General features: G+C 36.1%; 1 protein-coding gene across 6 annotated transcripts in view; it reads left to right on the top strand.

The window, feature by feature from the left end:
- Positions 1 to 19,892, top strand: part of EDA (ectodysplasin A) — a 746,096-nt gene that overhangs the window by 4,599 nt on the left and 721,605 nt on the right. The window lies entirely within an intron of this gene.

The following is a 19,892-nucleotide window of genomic DNA, read 5'->3' as shown; positions in this document are numbered from 1 at the left end:
TATGGTTCTTGAAATTCTGCCTTTTTATGTTTTCCCAAATATTGACACAGTAGGATATTTAAATACTTATTGGGTTGAACATTATTTTGGGCCTTTAGACATGATTGCGATATCTTCTTTTATATAACAGGCTTATTTTCCTTAGGTCTTACTAAGCTTGAGAATTGTTGGATATGCTTAGGTAAGTAAATAGTCCCACTAGCCGCGTTTTACTGGTTTCTAGAACTATTAGAAAGTGAAATGTATATGAGCCTACATTACCTATAAGATAATATGAAAAGCTTCCTGTAATGTATCATTTGATGCTTTGTTTTGTTTGCTTTTAGATCTCATCTCTCTGATTTTCTCTCTTAGATCTTGTGGGAAATAATCTATAATGTATCTGTAATTGCCTTATTGTGAAGACCTTTTATATTATATCAGAGAACCTCTGCAGCCATTTAACAGCCCCCTTCTCCACCCCGCCCCCACTACCAAAGCACTCTCCTTGCCTGCAGGGTGGACTTCAGAGAGGACCATGTTTATCAGGCTATTCTGTAGACTCTTGGCATTTACTTTAGTTTGTTCTTTTTTTCAAAAACTACTTTTTGTTGAAATATAGCATAGAGAAAAGAACACAAATATGTGCAGCTCAATAATTACAAAATGATATGCTGATATTACCAGAATGCAGTTCAAGAAATATAACTACCGCACTACAATTTCTACCTTATGGTCTATTCCTATCATTATAACATCTTCCTTTTCTAAAGTTAATGACTATCCTGACTTCGAACAACATATATTAGTTTTTTCCCATTTTGAAGTGGATATAAATGAAATAAATTTATATGTGTTTTTGGATGTGGTCTTTTTCCCCCTCAACAGTGTGATACAGTAGCTATCATGTTTCATTCAGTTCTACTTTTATAGCTGTTTTTATAATATTCTCTTATTTACATACAGCACTGTTGATTCTACTGATAATAAATATTTGGTTGTTTCTTGTTTGGGCTTATGGTGAATAATGATATTGTATATGTCTTATGTTGTTTTATGTTGTATATAACTTATAGTTATATAGTTATATAACTTTTAGTTATATAACTTATAGTTATATAGCCAAGGCCATGCTGGGACCACTCTCCACACACTTGGATGAGCCTCACGCATAAAAGAACTGATGGAGGAACCCAGGTGTGTGGGACCCGGGGCTGAGATCTCCAAGCCTGCACAGTTTGGGACTGGACCTGCCAGTAACTAGACAGTTACACCCACCAACTGCCGTGTAACTCCAACAACGGCCAGGATCCAGAGATTATCACACTCAGCTCCCGGAAGCGCGCGGCCGCATTCGCGGCCACGCGACATCTTATCATCTCATTCCTAATTTGGTCAAACTGGCAGGCTACCAAATGTAACATGCCCACACGGCAGAGTCTGGCAAACTCCCCGTGGTATACCCAATATGCCAAATACCAGTAACAATGATGGGTCTCATTCTCCTAACCCTGAAAGAGCCTTGAATATGGCACTTAAAAAAAAATCTCAGGGCTAGGACGAAGAAGACGTTACTGGCACCTGCTCGAGGCAATCGACGAACAACAGGGTGGTCGTGATCGTGATCGTGATAACTTATAGTAACATAATTGAATTTCTGTTAGATATATACCTAGGATTTAAATAAGGAATTAATATTTTCAACGACATTGATAGTGAAAGTTTTTCTAATAACTTAATATAAAGTGTACCAATTTATATTCCCACCGCAGTGTGTGAGAATTCCAGTTAATCCACATATTTACCTTACCTGTTATTTTCACTCTGTTAAAGTCTAGTCATTCTTATGAGGGGAATTTTATTAATAATCTCACTTTGATTTTACTTGGAATTTCTCAGAAGACTAATGAATTTGTATTCTTCTCTTTGTGTTTATTATCTGTTTAGATATATTTTGTGAATGCCTATTTAATAAGTCCATTGCCGATTTTTCTAATGAGCCTGTTGTCCTTATCTTACAGGTTTATAATAATTATTTATATAGCCTTGCTTTAGACTTTCTTTATAGTACAGGATATTAAAACCAAGGCTTCACCCATTCAAGAAAAGCAGCAACTCTGGTATTGAACCATTTATATAATTTTTTAATTGAAGTCCTTCCCAAATGTCATGATAGCATATTGTGATGAGTAGAAGTTTAAAATTTTTGTTTTTGAATTTATTGTTGGGCAACAACCACTGGAGCTCAGGGGTTACGTCTAGCACATTTCTTGGGAAACTATGCAGTGTCAGGGATTGAACTGGTATCTCCTACATGGAAAACTATGCACTATGCCTTTGAGCTATCTCCCTAGGCCTAGGAATTTAAAAAAAAATGTAATGCATTTAGTGTCTCATATTTTGACTTTATGACTAGTTGTTTTGAGTGCCATAAATTAAGGATCATTTTTTCACTTTGAGATAATCTAGCTCTTCTCCCAAATTAGCTTCTAGAACAGGGCGTCTTTAAAAATTTATTTTTTATAGAATCACTATGAGATAAAGTTGAAAAGTTTTCATGATTGGATTTCAGTCATACAATGTCCCAGCAAGCTGCCACCCTCCCCCCAGCCCTCAGTTGCCTCTATGACAGACACTTCTCTCTCTCTCTCTCTCTCTCTCTCTCTCTCTCTCTCTCTCTCTCTCTCTCTGCATTATGACTTGCAACACAGATAATGAGAGACCATTATGTTTGGTCCTTTACCCACTTTCAGCACATATCTCCCATCTCCCATCCCAACCATCATTGTCATAATGTTCTATTCTCTATCCCAACTGCCCCTTCCCCTAGCCCTTAAGGCAGGCTTCCAAACATGGACCATTCATCTTGGCCCTTGTAGAACAGGGCTTAAACTTTTACACATTTGCTGGAGAAATTTTTACAAGGCCCTGGTTATTTGATTCAAAAATAGATATACAAATCAATCATTTATAATTATCACAGAAGAGTATTTTAGTACAATTTTTAAAAGTTATGCAACCCCATATCTTGTCACAACAACACAATTTAAGAAGCTAGTTCCTAGAAACTTTGTTTTTGCCTTTCATATATAGTACAGTATGCAATTGATTTTTATATATGATAACCTATAGGATACTAACAGTATCCTTTCCACATAGACATCCACTTGACCCAGTGCAATTTATTATAAGGACACTAGACCCTGGCAAGGAGAAAAATGATATAGTGTGCAAAGGGAAATATAGAGTTATTGTATGAAATTGAACTTAAGTTTTTATCAGTTGAAAGTAGATTGGGCTGGAGTTATAGTACAGCAGACAGGGAAGTTACTTTGTATGTGGCTGGCCTGAGTTTGATCCCCAGAACCCCATATGGTCCTCTAAGCCTTACCAGGTGTGCTCAATAAGCACAAAGCCAGGAATAAGCCATGACCACATCTAGGAGTCGCTTAAAACCCAAAAAAGAGTAGACTGTTATAAAGTATTTTGTATAAGCCTCAAGGTAAACAAATTACAGGAAAAGAGACAAGGAATTGAAAGAACATCAATGCAAAAACTCAACAAAACTTCGAGGACAAAAAGAAAAGAAACAAACAAAGAATAAGAAGATTAGTAGAAAGCAACTAATAAAATGGCAAGAGTAAATCCTTTTCTGCTGATAATTTCCTTAAATGTAAGTAGATGAAGAGCCCCAACCAATGACATATTGTAGACATGAGTAAAAGATTCTATTCTATGTTTTCTGCAACAAGCTCTCTTTGGATTTAAGGGTACAGGCTGAAAGTGATAGAATGAGAAAAAGATAGTTCATTGAATGTTCACCAATAGAGAGTAGAAATGGCCATACTTAGACAAAATAAACTTTAAGTAAAAGACTATACCAAGATAAAGTACAATATATAATGAAGAAAGGGTCAGTCCAACTGGAAGATATAACAATGAAAAATGTATTTATACCAACACCAGATATCTTAGACATATAAAATTGGCAGATCTTAAGGAAGAACTAGATACAGACTTTGCAGGATACCTCAATACCACACTTTAAATAATGGATAGAACATTTTGATGTAAAAATAAAGGAACAGATGACTTAAGTAATAGTATAGATCAAATAAAGGATATTTACAGACTATTCCATCCACAAATCTCAACATAGACATTCTTTTCAAGAAGACGTGATCTTTCTTCCAAGAAAGATAGCATGTTAGATCAAAAGACAATCTTAACACACTTAAGGATATATAAAACATACCAATTTTTCTGAGCCCAATGGAATGAAAATACCAATCAATAGCAGAAGGAAACCAGCATATTAAAAATAGATAAAAATTAAATAGCGTACTATTTAGCAACAATTTGATCAAAGGAGAAGTAAAAGAATAAATTAGGAAATACCTTAAGACTAAACAAATGCAAGGCCAAGTAAAACTTTATGGGTACAGCAAAAGCATGCTAACAACAATAAATGCCTACCTTATTAAAAGAAGAAAGATTTCAAATAAACAACTTAACGTTATACTTTAAGGAACTGGAAAGAGAGCAAGCTAACCCAAAATTTGAGAAAGGCAGGAAATAATAAAGATACAGCAGAACTAAAATATAAGATAAAAATTAACAAAACTAAAAACAGTTTTGAAAAGCTATTGACAATCTATTACTTAGGTACACTAACTGAAGAAATAAAACTAGAAGTGGACGATGAGACAAGTGATGGTATAGAAGTAAAAAGGATAATAGCCTAATATGAAAAAATGTATGCCAATTATCTGGATAATTTAGCAAAAAAGAATAAATTTCTAGAAACATGCAACCTACTAAGATTAAATTGTGAAGAATCAGAAAGTTTGAACATACTGAAAACTAGCGTGAGAATGGGATCAGTAATCAAAATCCTATCAACCAAGAAAAGTCCAGGAGCAGATATTTCTACTAAATATTTAAGAATAAATAATGCCAAAATTTCTCAAACTCCTCCAAAAATTTGAAGAAGAAGAAGACCTCCAAATTTGTTTTATGAGACTGAAACTAGAGCCAGACAATGAGACTTGAAAACAAAAACCACCAAAATTCTAGGTCAAGATTGCTGATGAAACGTAATGTAAAAAATTCCTGAAAAGTAGTATCAAGCTGAATTGAAAAACACATTAAGATGATAACACACAAAAACAAAGTAAGGTTTCTGCCTGGAATACAAAGAAAACCAATTAAGATTATATGTAAAAGAATAAAAGATTAAATTATATTATTACCTTATTAAAATAGTAGTTGACAAAATTTAACATAATTTAATTCAAAAACTGTCAACTAGAAACAGAAAAAGGGTCCTTAGGATACAAAACTTACATAGTACTCAATGGTAAACAATTGAATGGTTTCATCTAAGTTTAGGAACAAGGCCTGAAATGGAAAGAATGCCCCGTTTCAACACTTCTATTCGACATAGCATTGGGAGTCCTAACTATAGTAACTAGACCTGTTGAAATGAAAGAAATCCAAATCAGGAAGGAGGAATTAAAATTGTTCCTGTTTGCAGATGTTATAAACTAGTAAATTTCAAGATACAAGGCCAGTATAAAAATCACTTGCTTTTCTTTACATTAATAATGAATGAACTAAAAAGGAATTAGGGACAATAATTTTCAAAAAGATGTTAAGAACTTAATACTCAGAAATAAACAACTAAGTAGGGAAAAGTATGAAAAACGATGAAATACTTATGAAAGAATGTATACATTTTTGTTATGGGGGAGGTATTGGGCACATCTGCGAGTGCTCAGGGTTTACTTCTGACTGTTCTCAGGGATCCTGGTGGTGTCTGGGGACAACGTATGGTACTAGGGATTGGACTGGGGTCAAGAGTATGCATGGCAAGCATCATAACCTTTGTACTATCTCTCTGGCCCCAATGAAAGAAATTTAAAGAAAACTCAAAACAGATGGGAAGAGATCCCATGTTCTTGAATTGGAAGACTGAATATAGTTAAAATGTTCATCCTACCCAAAGTAGCCTACAGATTTGATGCAATCTATCAAAATCCCAGTGGCATTTAAAATTATTTTATTGTTAATTATTATTGTAGTAAAGGTAACAAGAAGGAATGAAATAATAGAAATCAGATCAGAAATTAATTATACAGAAATCCAGAAAATACAAAGGATAAATGAAACCAGTGGCATTTTTATAGAAATAGAAGACAATTGCAATATATCTGAAAATATAAAAAGCATAGATAAATAGTAATCCTTAGAAAGACAAAATTTGAGGCATCATATCTCATAAAAATAAATGAAATTGGCCCCTTATATACAAAACTGAAATTGAACTGTTAAAATTAGAAGACAACATAGAAACTGCTACATAACATTGGTCCCAGCAATGATTTTACGGCTATAATAGACACCAGGAGCATAGGCAACAAAACAACAATAAATAAGAGATGCTATACTAACCTACAAAGATTCTGCACATATGAAATGAAAACCATCACCTAAAATAAAGTACACAGGGCCAGAGAGAGATGGCTCAAAATGCTAGAGTGTATGTTTTATATGTGGAATTCCTAGGTTCAATCCCTGTCCGCTGATGGGATTACACGGCGCTGTGTAATCCCATCAGCGGCCAAGACTCAGAGACTATAAAAACCAGCTCCCGGAACCACGCGGCTGAGCGACATCTTATTATGACATCTTATTCCTACTTTGGACAAACTGGCAGGCTACCAAATGTAGCCTGCCCACACGGCAGAGTCTGGCAAACTCCCTGTGGCATACCCAATATGCCAAATACCAGTAACAATGATGGGTCTCATTCTCCTAAAGAGCCTTGAATATAATCTCAGGGCTAGGATGAAGGAGACGTTATTGGGGTCTGCTCGAGGCAATCGACGAATAACAGGATGATTTGTGATTTGTGATTGTGAATCACTGTCCCTTCATGGTCCTTTAAGCTGCCACTAGGAGTACTCCCTGTTATTGTCCCCTTAATCCCCCAAAGTAAAAAGTAATCTACAAAATGGGTGAAGATATTTGCAAGCCATGTATCTGACAAGAGGTTAATTTCTGTCTAGCAAGAAACCAAATCACTTAGAAAAAACCCTTCTTCAAATGCATACAGATTGTCAAAAGTTATGTGAAGAAGTAAGTGCTCAACTCCATTAATTACCAGAGACATGCAAATCAAGACCAAAATTACATACTCTTTCATACCTGTTAGAATAATTATTGTCAATAAACAAAGGACAAAAAGAATTTGCCAAGGATGTAGAAGATTCACACTGTTAGTAAACCTGTAGGATCATGCAGCCATTAAGGAAAGCAGACTGAAGTATTCTCAAAAAATTAGTAGAAATACTATATGATCCAACAATCTCATTGAGTAAGTATTAAAATCAGCTTTTCAGTGACATACTTACATGCCAGTGTTCCATGTATTTACAATAGCCAAGATGTATAAAACAACCCAAATATCTATACATAGATACAGAAAATATGTCATATAAATACAGTAGAATATAAGTCGGCCTTGAAAAGAAGTTAATTCTGCAGTATGCAGCAACATTGATGAACCTCAATGGCATTATACTATGTAAATAAATCAGGAAGACAAATAAGTCATGATTCTACTTATATGAATTATTCCAAATACTTCAGTTTATAGACTTAAAAGAGCAAACTGGTGATTGTTTTGAGCTAAAGGAGGACAAGAAAAATGTGCAGTTATTAATTAAAGGTCATTAAGTTTCATTTTAAGCATGATGAATATATTCCAGAGATCTGTTGTATAGCATCAAGCCTGTAGTCAACAATGATGTAAACTTAAAATTTAAGAGGATTGGGGCTGGCGTGATAGTGCAATAGGTAGGGCATTTGCCTTGCATACAGCCCACCTGAGTCTGACTCCTGGTACCACACTGAGCTCTGCCAGAAGTGATCTCTGAGAGTAGAGCCAGAAGTATGCCCTGAGCATAACAGCGTTGTCCCCCAAACAAACTTTCAGAGGATATATCTCAGGTTGATCGTTCTGACCACAATAAAATAAAATTATGAAAAAAACCCTTGGGGTTTAATTTTTTATCACATCGGTATAAAAACTGACTTTATAATATCTTTTCTGTTTTGGAGCCATTAATGGAATTGCTCAGGGGTGATTTCTAGATCTGTATTTAGGAATGCTTGTGGTACCATATGGGATTCCAGGGATCAAACCTTTGTTGGCCACGTGAAGGCAAGTATCCTACCCTCTGTTCACTCTCTCCAGATGATTAATATTTTATCTTTTAATATATTAAAAGCATATATAACCATTTCTTCAAATATTTTTTAACTTTTCTCAGTAATATTTTATAGTTTTCCCTTTCTAAGTATTTATCCAAAAGTATTGAAATCAGGATCTCAGTGACATACTTGCAGTCCACTGTGATTTACCGCAGCCAATGTAGTAGAAGTAAAACTAAAAGAAAGGGAAATGATGCAGCAGATATTCTAATTGGTCCATGGTTGGAAGCCTGTCCCGTGTGCTGGGGTAGAAGGCAGTTGAGATAGAGAAGGGATCACTAAGTCAATGATGGTTGGAGAAATTGATCAGGATGGGAGATGTGGACTAACTGTAGATAAAGGACCAAACATGACAGCCTCTCAGTATCTGTATTGCAAATTATGATGCCCAAAATCAGAGAAAGTAAGAAAGAAGGTGCCTGCAACTGGAGCAGGGGGTGAGGTGGGAAGGTGGGGGAGGTATACTGAGGACATTGTTGTTGGGAAAGATACACTGGTGGAGGGATGGTGTTTTATGACTGAAAATCATGAAAGCTTTGTAACTGTATCTCATAGTGATTTAATGAAAAAAGTGATATTCTATACAATTTTGTAAAGTTTTTTACTAATAATCATTGAACTGTACACCTAAACAGGATGAATTTTATAATGTAAAACTACATATATATAAAAAGCTGGCTTTTTAATATTTGTCTAATAAGAGATTGCCAATAAGTGTGTTGGTTGTTTCTGAGTAATATCTACTTATATTTTTAGAGAAAATGTATATCACAAAAAGAGAAAGTGAATATCTTCACCACTTATCCTCAGGGCTATCTTTCTCAGTGTGTTCAGGACCCGAACTCCAAATCAACTCAAACAAGCTCTATCAGTGGGAGTCTAGTCATATATATTTTTAAAGTCATTGATTATTCATTCTGGTGTTCACTCTAGAGTGAATCTGTGATTTGTGGAATTGTTAATGTCTTGATGTGGTTTGACCACTGTGGGAACCAGTGGCTACTTACACGAGAATGGGTTTGCAGTAATCAGGAATATTTACTTGCATTTGCTCATTCTTCCAGATAGAAATAGTTAACTAGGGCCAGGGATGTATCTCACTGGTGAGGCACTTCCCTTATATATGTTGAGGCCATGGCACTGCAATCAAGAGGGAATTAGAGAGCGAGTACAACTGTAGGACACTCTCTTGCACACAGCCAATCCCGTGTTTGATCCCCATAATCCTATATGGTCTTCTGAGTCCTGACAGGCATGATTCCTTAGTGCAGAGCCAGGAGTAAGCCCTGAACACCACTGGGTTGTGACCCCAAAACAGAAAATACACGACTATTCCTAAATACTGCTTCGAATATTTTGTTAGACTTGTAGCTCTAAAATGCATTATGCAGATCATGTATTGTAGTGTTTCTTAATTAATGGCACACATTATTCTTATCTAGGGAACCTTTTCAAAACATATATATCCCTGGCAACACTCAGATGTTTGTCGTTAAGCGTGACAGCATGAACATATTGTTTGGAAAATAGACTTCTCATGAAAAATCCTGTCATTTTATTTGAGAGTAATGCTCTAAAGGAAGAAATAAAGGAGAGAGTAAAGGAGATAACATTTGGTTCCCTTTACCTAACTTTAGTTCTCCTGTTGTGAATTATAAATTCTTTATAATCTGTGGGACTGAGACAACTTTTGAGAATCCCTGGTCCATAGATTGGGTCATAGTGAGTTCTTAAAGAAGATCTCTGTGGACATTATGTTGGAATTTAATTCATAAACTGTGCCTTCTGATGAGAGAAGAATTTCAGTTTCCATTTCCTTAGCCAGATGATAGACTTGTGTGCTTAGAATAGCCAAGCAGAGAGGATGGTTCTCTGTCTTCATTGACTTCCTGGAGATTTCCCCGTTGCTAGCTGCTGAAACTACTTAAAAGATAATAGGCTGTTGAGTTTTCTCCAGGCATATATACTTGCCTATAAGCCTGCACATCGAAATTGAGTATTTCTTATTGGAGTGATGGAATTCAGCAGGGTTTGAAATGAAACTGCCACAATAAAACTGATTTTCTAAAGGAGATTACTTCTGAATTTTATTTTGTGGCTTGGAAATCCTTATTCTTATTTCTCTTGCCACGTCAGTAGCCTCAAAGACAAGAATAACTAAGATTTTGGATCAGTCACAAGACTGTGTGCCTAAGAGGAACTGAATGCCTTAAAAGAATTTTTCTGTGTAGTCTACGTGTTAGGTTGGAGCATATGGACTCTGTGGGATTATTATGGAAGGAGATGTCTTAATTCTTATCACAATGTTACTGAAGAGGGATAAGTTAGAGGAGTAGAGTTTGAGGAGTTCTGTGAACTCTGGCCCCACATAATTGAGTTCCCATTAGGTATAAAACACTGTGTTGGAGGTGGTTCTATTTATCAAATTGTACAGAGAATCAACTAAGGAGTATTGTGATATAGTATACAGAGAATCAGTCAAGGAATACTTTGTTCTTAATGATTTTAGATGAATCCTTTGGTGTATTTTTTTTGCTTGAATTTCCAACTGACATATCAAATTCAATAAATTAAACTGAACTAATCACTTTTCTTCTCCTTTCCTATCATAGAACATATTTTACATACTTAAATCCTAGATTCATTCTCTCAATCACTTAGACATAAAACCTTGGAGGTTTGGGTTGTTTTTTCCCCTTCTTTTGATAGTCATTTAGTAATTAGTTGCTGTGTTGATTGATACTTTGTGAAGTTTATTTTTACTGCTCATGTTGTCTCTCACATCACTCCTGTTCAAGTTCTTAACGTTATGGGAAAAATGTGATGTTACCTTAGTTCATCATCACTCACTGTTGCTGTGGTTACCTAATAGAAAGTGGTTTGATCTCCACTCCATATACATTCTTCACCTAGATTATATTTCTTTAGGTGATACTTTGTTATGTCTTCCTCTCCTCCGAAATATTATTTAACTCCATTGTCACTGTGGAATAGCAATGAATGCTTAAACAGACATTCCAGGAGTTTGAAAGATTGCTCAAGGAATGGAGACCTGCTTTGCAAACAGTCCAGGAAGAAGACTCCACTGACAAGTCCTGGAGTACAAGCCCCTGTACACTGCTGGATATAATCCAAAAATACAAAAAACAAACAAACAAAAAGAAACATTCGAAATCATTTTTGAGCTGCTCTGACATTTTTCTTGTTACTTGCTATCTTATGCCTGTTCCACCTTGACTGGTCCATTCAGAGGCTTCTTTCATTCTGATCTTTGATCACCATTCCCCAAATTAGAGTGTCCTCCTCCCTTACCTACCTCTTGGTCAGGTCATTCACAGTTCAATTTATACAGTACTTCTTTAATGATTTCTTCCTTGTATGTCCAATTCAAAACTTCAGGGCCTTAATATACTGGTTAGGGTCCTTGCCTTGTATGCAGCTAAATCAGTTTTGATCCTAGGCACACCATATAGTCCCCCAAATCCCACCAGGAGTGATTCCTTGAGAGAAGAGTCATGAGTAAGCCCTGAGCATTGCCAGGTGTGGCCCCCAAATGAAACAAAATAGTAACATCCCTATCTGATTTTCTGAAAATCAGATACAAATTTAAATGAAGAATATAAAGCTGTACATTTATTTCTTTGGTGATTTATTCATAAATTTGTTTTTTCTCCTTAACTGTGTAACACGTTCTTGAATATATAGTTTATAAATTGCTGTACCTATTTCATATAAATAATCAGTAATTTTCAGTATTTTGTGCTTTCGAGTTACTTGTCTTTATACTCTTATATTTTCAGATATATTCTTTCAGTCTCACTTAATAATAGCTTTCTCCCCAAGGGTAACTAGATTGGAAAATGAAGATAGTGGTTCTGGTCCCAGATTGGTGTCTAAATATTCTTTTCTAGTTTAGTTGAATTACCGTAGGTAGTTCAGTTCATCTTTTTGGTTCTCAATTTCCTCATTTGTAAGATGTTGGAAATTCAAATTTATGATCTATAAAATCTCTTCTAACACTAGCACTTTTATCACTGCTGATAAATAGAAACCCCATTGCTTTCTTCTGTTTTTCTTATACTATAACTCCCTTGAGAATCACTGACCTAATAAATATAATAGAGGTGCTTTAGTTGGCCATTAAAGACCCACATCAGTATTGGTTTGTAGCATTGTCGACTGTTCCCAGAAGGAACCTGAAGTTTTATATAGATTGATTTTCTTGCTGCCTGTATATTCCTGGTTTCACTGTGACTTCCCTAATTCTTTCTATTAAGACCCTGATTCTGGAAACAGATGTTCCTTACCTTTAGGGACAAACTTAAACTTCTTACTCTCTTATGAAGTTTTTCTTGATCACTAAAACCTTAGTGATTTTTTTTCTAATCTACATGCCCTCAAATTGGCATTTATGTGTCAGACACTAGATAGAGCATTTCAGGAAATGTAAAAATTGCATTAACTCCCTAACATTAGATGTAGGCTGAAATTGTAAATGAGCATTCTGAGCAGAGAGAGAAGCATAAGCAAAAACTTAGAGACAGTGGAGTGGAAAGTGTGTTTGGGTGAGTTCTTATTTCCCATCAGACCTTATTTGCTTGATCTATATGTTGTTTTCAAAGTTCCGGTGATAGTATGCTGTCATATAATATGAAGTTTCATTGACCATTTGGGCTACACAGCTTCTATTTTTTTCTTACTATATCTGCAATTTCCTGTTGGAGTATTCCCTCTCAATTTTTGTGTAGTTTTGGTGGGATGGGAAATCTAGGTTCCTGTATGCCAGAAGAGAAGCCACAGGAATCATGTCTTTCTTCCTACTACCCCCATGAAACTAAAGATCAGTGGTCCAGTGATATAAAGTCAACTACCTATAATTCTCTTTTGAATTGCATCTTCCCATTCCATTTGTTATTGTTCTGGTGGCTGACGGTTGTACACGTGACACATACACAAACAATTCACACAAACACATACACATGAACACATACCTGTTTATGGTACACAAAGTTTAGGTTGTAGTGCTTCATAGAGGTTGCACATTTTATTTGTGGTGCTTGCAAAAATTGTGGTGCAAGTATTTGCCGGGGATTGCTGTGGTGCTCACATATGTGCTCACTAGGGGTTGCACCCCTGGTGGCTGTGACTATGCATGTTGTGCGGACCTAGCTGGAGTGGAATGACTTCACAGTTCTCAAATAGCACTTTTGAGACCATGGTCAGAAGATAATTATTTGAAAATGTTTCTATAATTCTCTTTTCCCCAACTTTTTTCTTCTAAATTCACTTTTCTTTTGGTTTCTGTCACAATGGGAAGTTTTGTTTGTTTTCCTACTTCTTTGATATTATTTGTTCTTAGGTTTTTCTATAAGGTTCTTTCTGCTTATTCTCTTAAATATTGATACTTTCTAAGGCAATATCCTTGATTTTTTTCTTCTTTATAGTCTCTCAGTATGACCTTTTTATAATTATTATTAATTGTTGTTTTGTGAAATTTAAACTGAAATCAATCAAGTTTTTTAGTCTAGACCTTTGCTTCAGAATAAGTTCCATTGGTAATATATTGGGTGTGTATGGGTAGCTTAAAATCAACTTGTCCTTAATTTTATTTGTATTATTTCCATACAACCTGTTCCTTCTCACATGTTTACTATGTCAGGATTATTCACTCACTATGTATTTACTTTACAAGAAAGAAATATAGGATTTATTCTAGGTTTCTTTTCTCACTCCTTTCTCATAAAGTAAAGTAAAGGCCCTCCCATTGATCATCGATTTGCTCGAGTGGGCCCAGTAACGTCTCCATTGGAGACTTTGTTGTTACTGTGTTTGGCATATGAATACGTCACGGGGAGCTTGCCAGGCCCTGCCGTGCAGGCGAGATACTCTCGGTAGCTTGCCGGGCTCTCCAAGAGGGGCGGAGGAATCGAACTCGGGTCAGTCATGTTGCCGGCGTGCAAGGCAAACGCCCTACCCGCTGTGCTATCGCTCCAGCCCGTATCACTCCACTGTGCTATTGCTCCTTTCTCATATCAATCCTAATATCAAGTCCAATAGAATCTCCCTCTAATGTTTTCCCATAACTCTTTTTATGTCATCCTCACCACAGTTTAGTGTAAATATGCTTTCCCTCAAGTTTCAGTCAAAATGTCACATATTTCAAAAAACATTTCCTTTTATGCGTCTAAAATAAATGTTCTTTTTTTTTGATGCCCAAAGACGTATTTTATTTTTAATAATAAAAGAGGTGATATATACAGAAAAGAACTGCATTTCATTTATGTTCTAATTTTATGAAGATTTTAATGTCTTTTATATTTAAAAAATATTTTTATTAAAACACCATGATTTACAAAGTTGTTCATAATACAGTTGTTTCAGGGCCCCTAAGTAGGCACATAACATACTTCATATTGCTTGCTGCATTGAAACTTAAAGGAATGACAAATTAAATTATCAGAAAATAAATCAATATAAGTCAATTTGTGGTGATTGTCTGCTATATTACTTTAACCTATGTCACTGTCACTGTCACTGTCCTCCCGTTGTTCATTGATTTTGCTCAAGCGGGCCCAGTAACGTCTCCATTGGAGACTTTGTTGCTACTGTGTTTGGCATATCGAATACATCACGGGTAGCTTGCCAGGCTCTGCCGTGCAGGTGCAGGCGAGATACTCTTGGTAGCTTGCCGGGCTCTCCGAGAGGGGTGGAGGAATCGAACTCGGGTCGACCATGTTGGCTGTGTGCAAGGCAAATGCCCTACCACTGTGCTATGTAAATAAAGAAATTCAAAATTTTAATAAAATATGCCTATTTACATAAACAAATTTTCAACTCTGGCATATAAAATGTATTGCATCAAATTTAGTTTCTACTTGTGTTTCATTGTGGTAGTAATTAAATAATGCCTTCCCTGTCATTAATAAAACTTCTGAAAAAATTCTGTGATAATTTGGAGTTTCTATGAAATATTCAAAGCCTACAAGTGTAAAATTTAGTAAGCTTGAAGAAGACTATCAAAATTTTAAGGGGAAAAATGAATAAGCCTATAAAATTACAAAGTATTTTAAATTACATTCTCCATTGGATGTTTTTGTTATCCTTGACAAAAATCAGTTCAATTTAAAGTATACATGGGAATAAAGTAGTGCCAAAGTGCCTGCCTTACAATCATGAGTCATTAAGTTCAAACTCCATAATACCTCACTTGTGCTGAGCAGAATCCCAGTGGCAAATGCCAATTGTGATCCATGATATCCAAACAAAGTGTGTGATCTACAGCACACCTCAACTACTTGTGTGCAAGACCATAAATGTGTGGCTACTCTAAACAAATATGTCCCATCAGTGAACTACAGCCAAGTGTTGTGTTACCTCTAGTCATTGCAATCACAAGGAGAGTGCAATAAAGATTTGAAAAATAAATTAGATGTATATGAGAGGATTTATTTATTTATTTATATTTGCTTGTTTGTTTGTGGGGACAGAACCAGAAGTGCTCAAGTTTGATGACTGGCTCTGCAGTCAGGAATTACTCCTGGTGGGTTTGGACGACCATATACTATGCCTGGGTTCAAACTCACGTCGGCTGCATGCAAATATACTATCTCTCTAGCCCCTGGGTTTTCTGTTTACAAAATTGCTTTTGGATTTTGGGTTGTTACTTACTAGGCAGTAGTCTGTGGTTTAATTAACCGCTCTTCATAGAAGAAAATAAGTCCTATATGGGCAACGTTTTTCTGTTTTTTTGTTTACTATTAGAGCAATCCATTAGTAATTAACTATTATAAATCAGTGTTGAATGAATGTCTATGAGTTGAATTACCTTTCTCATAAGACTTGTAAGACTGATGGATGTAAAGTATTTTTCATATATTCTGGCATACATTGTACAAAAAAATGGTAGTTCTTGGTGAGGGATGTAGCTCAGTCATAGAGTGCCCACCTTGCATGTGTGAGGCCTTTGTTTTGATTCCAGGCATAGCCAAAAAAGGATAAAGAACTGATAGCTATTTAGATTTCTCTATGTTAACTATATTACTCAAATGAATGAATTAAATGGTGAATATTAAGCTGATAAAATAGCTTAATGGTTTCCTTTCAGAAATAAAGTATATATTGGTATAGGTATGGAGTTACTTAATTGAGTGCCACTTATTTGGGAGCACACAAGAATTGAACATAGCCATTTTCCCCCTCCTGAATTATGAAGTTGACTCCTTTTTTTCTTTTTGTTTTGGGGCCAAGCCCAGCAGCGCTCAGGGATTACTCCTGTCTCTGTGCTCAGGGGCGGGCTTCTGGCAGGCTTGAGAGACCATATGGGATATTGGGGGTCAAACCTGCATCAGCTGCATGCAAGTCAAGTGCCCTACTACTCACTGTAATATTATTCCAGCTCTTGTCTCCCCCTTTTCTGGAATCACAGGAATAAAGGCTAAGTAAGCATTCTGTTTGGATGCTAACGAAAAAAAATGAGTTAAAGTTTAGGATAAAGTAGATGGAGGAAAACTGATACGTGATAGACAGTTCTTTATATCTAAAAGGAACTTATCCTGAATCACGATGATTCTATAACTATTCTGTACTAACACTTGGACTGGCAGGGGGATTAATAGGATTTGGATTGTTGAGAGTATACTAGGTACTAAATGCCAACCATTGGATTAAGAGATTTATGTGTATTCTTATGTATTTTCACAGTTTTCCTTTCAGAGTAGATAGTATATCTAATTTTACAGATGAAGAAACAAACTCCGAGAGATTAAAGAACAAATAGAATATAGAAGAGTTGGAATTTTTGTTTATTTTGTTTGTGGCCACATCTGGCAGTTCTCAGAACTTACTCCTGCTTCTGTACTCAGGGATCACTCCTGGCGGGACTCAGGGGACCATGTGGAGTGCTGGGGACTGAGGCCAGTTTGTGCGTGCAAAGCAAGTACCTCCGCTGCTGTACTATCTTGACTCAGAACTGGTATTTTGATCCAGATCTATTTTAACTCTAAGAAATGTGACACGAAGATACAGATTTTATTATTTTCCTTTTCAAATTCTAACCCTTTGGCTAGAGTGATAACAGCTAATACAAATTTTGACATTCATGTTTTTCTGAGAAATATATAAAAACTCTTTGCATATCTTTTTTGCTTTTTGGGTCACACCCAGCCATGCATAGGGCTTACTCCTGGCTTTGCGCTTAGGAATTACTCCTGGAGGTACTCAGGGAACCATATGGGATGCTGGGAATTGAACCTGGGTCAGCCGCGTGCAAGGCAAATGCCCTACCCACTGTACTATCGCTCCAGCCTTTATCTTTGTGTTTTTTTCTATGTCATTTTCTGTCTTGTTGTTACTGTGTTTGACATATCGAAAACATCACGGGTAGCTTGCCAGGCTTTGCCGTGCGGCCGAGATACTCTCGGTAGCTTGCCAGGCTCTCCGAGAGGGGTGGAGGAATCTAACTTGGGTCGGCCATGTTGGCTGCATGCAAGGCAAATGCCCTACCCACTGTACTATCGCTCCAGCCTTGATCTTTGTTTTTTTTTCTATGTCATTTTCTGTCATTTTAACTGGCAAGTTGGATGATTCAGTGCTGCTAGTAAGCAATTTCTGTATGAAATGGAAAATTTTCTAAATTAGAAGTATATAAACTTTTATAGTTTGTAGTAACAGTTAAACAATGCCTAAGTGACTATATTATTTGTGATTTTTGTTTCATTTGACAAGATATGTGGGTGATTGAGAAAATGCGTATTTATATGTGTGTATGCTTAATACACAAATAAATGTCTATTAATATATATATGATGATAGTAAAAAGCATGTCAATAAAATGGACATTGTGAAAGATTGCTTTAAAAGTTCCCATCACAAAGGACCAAACATGATAATGTCTCAAGTGTCTGTATTGCAAACCATAATGCCCAAAAGTAGAGAGAGAGTATGGGGAATATTGTCTGCCATGGAGGAAGAGGGAGGGTGGGAAAGGGGGGGTATGCCAGGGATATTGGTGGTGGGGAATGTGCTCTGGTGGAGGGATGAGTTGTTTGATCATTGTGTGATTGTAACCCAAACATGAAAGCTTGTAACTATCGCACGGTAATTCGATAAAATTTTAAAAAGTTCCCATCGCTTCAGCATATGTATCTCACTGGTAGAGGGTATGAGACCTTCAGTTTGATCTTTGGTACCGAAAGAGTTTAAAACTAGAAGTTTCCCATCCTGAAAAAATCATGTAATTCTTGTGTTATTTGTTGGATCAGTGTTTTTTCCCTGTTTCCAAGCCAGGGTAGTAAGTTTTATGAACTCATAGTTAACAAGGACAGAAAATATGCTAGCAAAATCATTAACTTTGACATAAATTGACATGAAACTGTATATTTTGGTGCATTTATGTTATCTTTATGAAAAGATATGTGTTCCTTATATGTATGCACATGTATATAGTGATGCAGCAGGAGTTCTAGTATGACTTCCCTATTTCCTGTCTGGATTCTGGGCAAAAAGTGAATCCAGAGATGAACTGAAGGTCTTGGGATCTATGTTCTGTTGCTATCTCTGTGACTTTAAACAAGTTTCGTAAAGCGCAGTAATAGTAACAGGTATCTCTTATGGTGCTTTAAAAAATAGAAAATTTTCTTGCCCACAGAAAATGTTCAAATAAGTGCTAGCTGTTTTGGTTGTTATTGTTAATTGCTGGCAGTATTGTTACTCTTAGTATCTGTAGAGCAGGTCCTTGAATAAAGTCATTTTGTCAGTGTTTTCAGTGAGAAAAAAACAACCCTGGTTCTGTTGAATAAATCAATATTTTTTAAAGACTTGCTTTCTTTATAACTCATTTTATTTAAAGTCCCAGTTTCCAGGAATGCATCAATGATATCTCCTTCAATTGTACCAAAACTGACAATAGGTAGCAAGACAATTTTATATATCTACACTATTTTAGCTTTTGAGGTTGAAAGAAATGAAGTTGGTTTATTGTGTTTATTCTTTGAACTTTAATCATATCTGATATTCCTTAATTTATAAAATAAATAAAATCATGCTAATGTTAGCATTGCAGTATTAGTATAAGACCAAATTGAAATTACATGAAAAGTACACAAGAATTAAATAGATAAAAGGGCAATACTATGTTATATAGGTTTGTTGCTTTTTATCAACTTCCTTATAAAGTACTCAAGAGGGTTGAGAAGTGATTTATTTAAATTAACAAAATGAGCGTCTGGAGTGAAAGTACAACAGGTAGGGCATTTGCCTTCATGCAGCCAACCCGGATTCAATCCCTGGCACTCCATGTGGTCCCCTGAGCATCACCAGGAGATATCCCTGAGTGCAGAGCTAGGAGTGAGCCCTGAGCACAGCCAGATGTGACCCCAAATAACAAAAACTCCTAAGTATTTTTTAAAAAAATTAAAAATAAAATGACAAAATGAGGGCGCTGGGGGAGATGGTCTAAAGGACTGAAGTACTCGCTTCACAAATGATGCCTCTGAGTTCAATCTCCTTTTCTTGCACACCCCACAACCCAGGTACATTCCTAGTGGCATGCTGGAGCACTGCTGCTGGACCCTCCCCCCCAAATAAAATGACAGATTGAGGCCAGGGATGGATGGCTCAGTGCTGAAGTGTGAAGTCAC

Source organism: Sorex fumeus, unplaced genomic scaffold, assembly GCF_029834395.1.
Source record: "Sorex fumeus unplaced genomic scaffold, SorFum_2.1 ptg000073l, whole genome shotgun sequence".
NCBI lineage: Eukaryota > Metazoa > Chordata > Mammalia > Eulipotyphla > Soricidae > Sorex > Sorex fumeus.
This window is presented reverse-complemented; position numbering and strand designations above follow the sequence as displayed.